This window comes from Bidens hawaiensis, unplaced genomic scaffold (genome assembly GCF_021521415.1).
Source record: "Bidens hawaiensis isolate Kalapana, Puna unplaced genomic scaffold, B.hawaiensis_p1.1 tig00005823_1, whole genome shotgun sequence".
In the NCBI taxonomy this organism is placed as follows: domain Eukaryota; kingdom Viridiplantae; phylum Streptophyta; class Magnoliopsida; order Asterales; family Asteraceae; genus Bidens; species Bidens hawaiensis.
The window spans coordinates 145,038-151,037 of NW_027491384.1; positions in this window are offsets into that span (position 1 = coordinate 145,038).

The window sequence follows — 6,000 nt, forward strand, 5'->3', positions numbered from 1 at the left end:
TACACAAATTTTCTAGCTCTGGCATAGAGTGGAATTTGTCCAAGAGTTATATCAATCAGTGTATGCAACTCGATAACAGGGAGTATATAATACATTGCTAGTGGTTTTAGTGTAATTAACTCTTTTTATTATAATGTCATTCAGAAGTAAGCTCAATTTCTTTACTGAATTTCTTCAAAGGTTCCACCATATTCAATAGCAATTACCTATGAACTATTACTCACCAGAGGAAACAAATCGTTCGATTGTTTTAGGTTTCCACTTCAATCTGCATCAAGAGAGACGACGCACAACCGTTTGCATCTCTCGCCATTTGAGAGAAAAGAGGTAATTGTTGTCTGGATCTGAATTTTGAAAATGCTTAGCTTACAGAAGAAGAAGAAGAAGAAGAAGAAGAAGAAGAAGAAGAAGTAAGCAGATATGGGAAGGATTTCAAAATTTCATTGGGTTTCTCAATGTATGCTTTATCACGTTGTACATTAACATTAACCACTTGTACCTCTTAAAATTAAGAGTTTTTGATGAAATTACTATATTGTGCTTTCTATATGTATATTAATATAGTATGTGTGTGTATATATATATATATATATATATATATAGGTATTGGATCATTTCAGAAGTTTTTTTACAGTAAGAAGTGCGAGAAGTGAAGATGTAACTCCATTAATCCCTAATTTCACTCCATTTCTTATGTGTAGGTGCATATGTATGTGTGTAGGTACGTATGTTTGTATATGTGTACGTATATTTGTATATGTGTATGTATGTGTTTAGGTACATATGTTTGAATGTGGCTCGGTACATTTATATGTTTGTAGATATGTTTGAATGTGTAATTAAGACATAATTAAATACAATCAACCTACATATATGTATGTAACATCATATGAAAGGGAGTGAAATTAGGCATTAATGGAGTTATACCTTTACTTCTCGACTTCTCGCTGTAATATCACTTCTCGCAAGATCCATCCCATATATATATATATATATAAAGAAAAAATGAGGGCTTCCTGGAGGTCACCTATCTTAGTACTGCTTTAGTCCAAACACACTTGACTGTGAAGTTATGACAGGATATGATGCACTATTGCTTGTATGTTCTCAATGGAAAGCCACAATCATTTTACTCTTTTATAAGTCAACACATTACAAAGTAGCACATAATTCTAGCACATTTCACGATAAACTTGTCATCTTCTCCAAGAAGTTGAACTTCTACTTCGGCAAGCTTTCGACTTTGCCAGTGTTAGTCTTGTGATGGCGGCTACGACAAGGCCGGCTCAATGTTTTTGAAGACCTAAAGCTTACTAAACTGTTTGGGCCTTTTTAAAAAAATGATTTGATATAAACCCTTCTCCTTTACCCAGACTTGGGACTAACAATAATAAACTAAAACGTTTCGAATTCGATTTGCCAAATCAATTATCAATTACCAAATAAAGAATACAATACAAGTAATTACTTATTACCTAAAGACTAAAATATAATTCAATCCACAAATCAACTAAAGCAATCAGATTGAATTAGAGTACTAACCGATACTTAGAATAATGCCAGAATTATGTGTTGACACTCAACAGCCAAAGATCAGCCACTAAGCCACCTGATTTGCAAGTTATGATACCAAATATGCAAAATTGTGACCAACACAAGCGAGATGAAGCAGCTACTGAAAAAAAAAAACAATTGAACACACTCAAAATTGAAAAGGAATAAAGAAATAAATATAGTAGCAATGAAAGAATGAAGATATACCATATAATGAGGCCCATTTGATTTGAATGTTTGATCTTGGAAAGATGCAATCTTTGAAAGATGCAATCGTCGAATCATTTTCCCAAATTAAAGACGTAGCCGACGTAGTATCACACTTTCTTTTATTTTCATAACCATAATTTTATTACTTATCTAACATAAAAGAGGCAGATGCTCAAAATAAAAAAAAACATATAATAGTAATATATAAGTACTTTTTTAAAAAAATGGGGGCCTAAATATAATGGAGGCCTCAATCTAGGGATTGGGCTCCTATAACTATCCAGCCGGCCATGGGCTACGACCATCAATGAAAAAGTGCAACAACGGAGAAAGACAGTAAATCGATAGCAATTTGAGATACAATTGTTGCAGGGCGACTGAAAACCATGCATATAATTGATTAAGATTCCGATGAACGAGAGGTTGTTGAATTATGTAATGGCGAAGATATACTAGAAAGGGGTATGCAACATGCTGAAAATTTTATGCTAACTTAAAAACTTTGGAAGTAAGATGGCCATCAAGCAATAACAATAGACTAAAGTCCATGGTTTAAAATTTAAATTATAGAACAAAGTGGTAGTGGATCACTACCAAGACCCTTAATGGTCCGCTACGTAGCCAAAAAAAATATTATGCTAGCACGTCTCTGATGGCGATTATTAGTTGGTTTTTGATGCATGTGAGTGACTTAGCATAGTGACTGACCGTTATGATAGACGTACACAATCCACTAAGCATAAATATCTTATGATAAGCCAAAGTCTAACACTTAGCTAGTAATATTGCAAAATCAATTCGGTGACGGACTGCCACCAATTGGCATAATGGTCCGTGACGGGTCCCGGGTACAACCTATAATTAGTATGGTTTGAGAAGGTGAATTCTCAATTCACAATTTTCCGTTCTTTCTCAATGTGCATGTCCTAATCCCCTTCCAAGAACTACTCTACCATCATAAAACGCGACTGTGACGTCTCGATTAATGTGAAGCTTTTGCTCAGTCGTTAGAAGCCGTAACCCTCCCATCTAGTTAGTTTTTTTTACTTCTCAAATGTAAAGCTTATGTGCATATTTTATATCTAAGCTAAGGCCATTGACGAGCGTATAGTCAAACCTTGATTGAAAGTTTAAACTATTTGAATTAGTATTCATGCAAAAATTGTGAAAAATGAATGTTTCTCATGGTAAAGAAACATATTTTTTTAATGAGTAAACTGCAGTTTTCGTCCACATGGTTTGTCAAAAACTACAATTTTAGTCTAATAGTTTCAAATTTGTGATTTCCGTCCCTGTAGTTTCATTTCTCTTGTAGTTAAACCTGATCCCACTAACCCCGTTAAATCTGGTCGTTAAACCCATCAGTGTGCTCCTCACATAAGAGGCAGTTTTGTCAATTTTCTCCCTAAATAAACCCTAGACCTAATTCACAAGCCCCCTTATGTGATGGGCTAGGTGTATTTGGGAAAAAAGGACAAAACTGCACCTCATGTGAGAGCAGCACGCTGATATGGCTAGACTTAACGAGGTTAGTAGGATCGGATTTAATTGCAAGTGAAATGAAACCACAAAAATGAAAATTGCAAATTTGAAACTATTGGACTAAAGTAATAGTTTTGGACAAACCACATGGACAAAAATATTAGTTTACTCTTTTTAAATAAAACCAATCAAGCAAAGGGACGCGACTGAAAGTCTATCTAAAAAGGATATTTTAATATTTCAAAGGTCTGGATAAAATAAAACAATGATATGGTCATTTAGCCTAATAGACTGATGGTCTAACTGTTTGCTGGCCTATCTAAATGAAATGAAGAATTAATATTTTATTATAAAAAGGTTTTAAATTATTAAACGAGGTAAACCTTTTAAAGCAAGGTTTGAAGCTGTAATACCAAGCCCTGTAAAGGTCTACAACTAGATCCCATGATAATTTAGGTAATTGATACGAACTTCTTATGAAGTTATAAGTCCAGAATAATAATTAAGTGTTGGGGAAGACCGTGATTATCAAGAAACTGAAAAGGTGAATACGTTTATCTTTTACTAGTTTTTTACGCTTTCAAAACCATGGATAAGTCTATCCATGTTTAAAGATTCTGATAATGATTTACAATGATTAATATGAATCCTTAAGGGAGTAACTAAATACTCCAACTAATTATACACTTATGATTGGATCCAGTCATAAATTTGTTGCAGTAGGCATACTGCAGCCACACAAAACAAAATTCCAACCACCGTGGGATGGTATGTGTGTATGAACCGGTTGTTAAGTGTACTTACATTACATGGGATAGGAAAGTCATACTGTGTTGTTAAGCACTATTGTTGATAATGTGTTTTTAACTATTTATGAAAATTCTTTTGTGTTTATAAACATACATCATTCACCATCAATGTGTGTTTACGTATTTTTAAAAGTATTTTCATGTAACCATGAATAGAAAATATACAAGGATAGGATGCCAAATGAGTTAAAGATCCCTAGGCATAAGATTATCCGATGGCTCTGATAAGATCGTGATCGCATACAATAGTCGATAAGCTAGCCATACAAAAAATAGTATGCATTAACCTAATCATTGCAAATTGGTAGTTGAACACACATGTGTGCACTAAGTGAATAGATTTTTGGAGGTGTGCATCACATCCTTGATATGACGTTTAGGACTAAACGACACCAAGAAGATTTTCTAGGTACATGCATGTGATCCTCAATTATATGAATATATATGTGTATGATTTTGTATATGATAAGATCTTGATCACAAATAGTAGTCTGCTCAATACATGAATATGAAATATCATGTGATACACTATACTCTAACTAGTGTATGATTTCTATGACTAAGGGTGTGCTTGCGATTCCTTATTTAAGTTGAAAATGTTTTTTTGTGATAAATTGAAAATGACTTATGACTTTCTAAGAAGGAGTTTTCAATAAAGTATTCGGATTAACTTATAAGCCAATACGTCAATAAGTTATTTTTTAAAAAGTGTTTGGTTTAGCTTATTGATGTATGGATGTAATGGTTAGAGAGAGATGGGTGGAATGGAAGGGTGGAATGGGTATTCCAAAACCTATAAGTTGATAAGTTACCAATTCCCAACTTCTTGAAAACCCCCTTTTTAGCCTTATTGATAAGGAGAAAGATAAAAGTTCTTATGTGTTCTCAAACACTTTATAAACAGAAAAAGGACTTATTAAACATACATAAGTCATAAGGAGAGGAAATTAAGGAATCCCAAACACACCCTAAACGGTGTCAAAACACCTTCAAATTCATGCCTGGCTTGACCCACATAACTATAATTTTCATTTCCTCTCTCTTTGCTCACGAGTCACGACTACAATTATAAACGTCAATTGGTAATCTACGACTATTGCTCCTATCTCTTGATGTTCTTATAGTAATATGAAGTAGGTAAAAGAATATGAAGTAGGTATAGTTGATATGCTGAACTTCAAATAAACGAGGAATACAAATATTTATTTAAAGCATAAATATATTATATATTGACAAGTGATTTTTAACGTGATTCGCGTGTCTTGTAATTGCCTAGCAATCTATATATATAGTTAAAAACATTCTTTTCATTTCCAGTTCATTCTTATATTGAGTTAAAAAAACGTAGATATATTATATTCACAAGTGATATCATTAAGTTTTCAACGCGACTCCTGTTTTTCGTGTCTAGAAGGAAATAATAATATACTTATTACAATGAATATGCACCCTTCAGTAAAGAAATTTTGTCATTACAGGTATCTATTAAAAGTTATTTAATAAAACAAATTTCATCCTTTTGTGACGTCCTAAGAATGTAAAGACAAATAAGTTGGTGAGTTGGTGTTTGTCACATGATGTAACTCATTAGCATTTTTATATTCATTTTTTATTTTTATATTCATTCTAATGGGTTATGTACTTTTTAAGTTGCAATCATGGTAACCTATTTGTTTAGTGCATGTGATTTATAGATGGGTATTGTTGTGTTGATTTCTTGCTATACGGTTTTATTTCAAGGAAACCAAAATACTTAAGAAACACTTAGGCCGAGTGTAGTGGGCGAGGAAAGGGGCGAATTTGGGGCGATTTTATAGTGGAACACCACCACCTGTGCGAAATTTGGGCGAAATGGGGCGGAGGCGGGATTAGTTTATCGCCTATGAGATGGAGAAATAATAATATAATAATAATAATGCCGTTGGGTAACGGCTAAATATAAAAA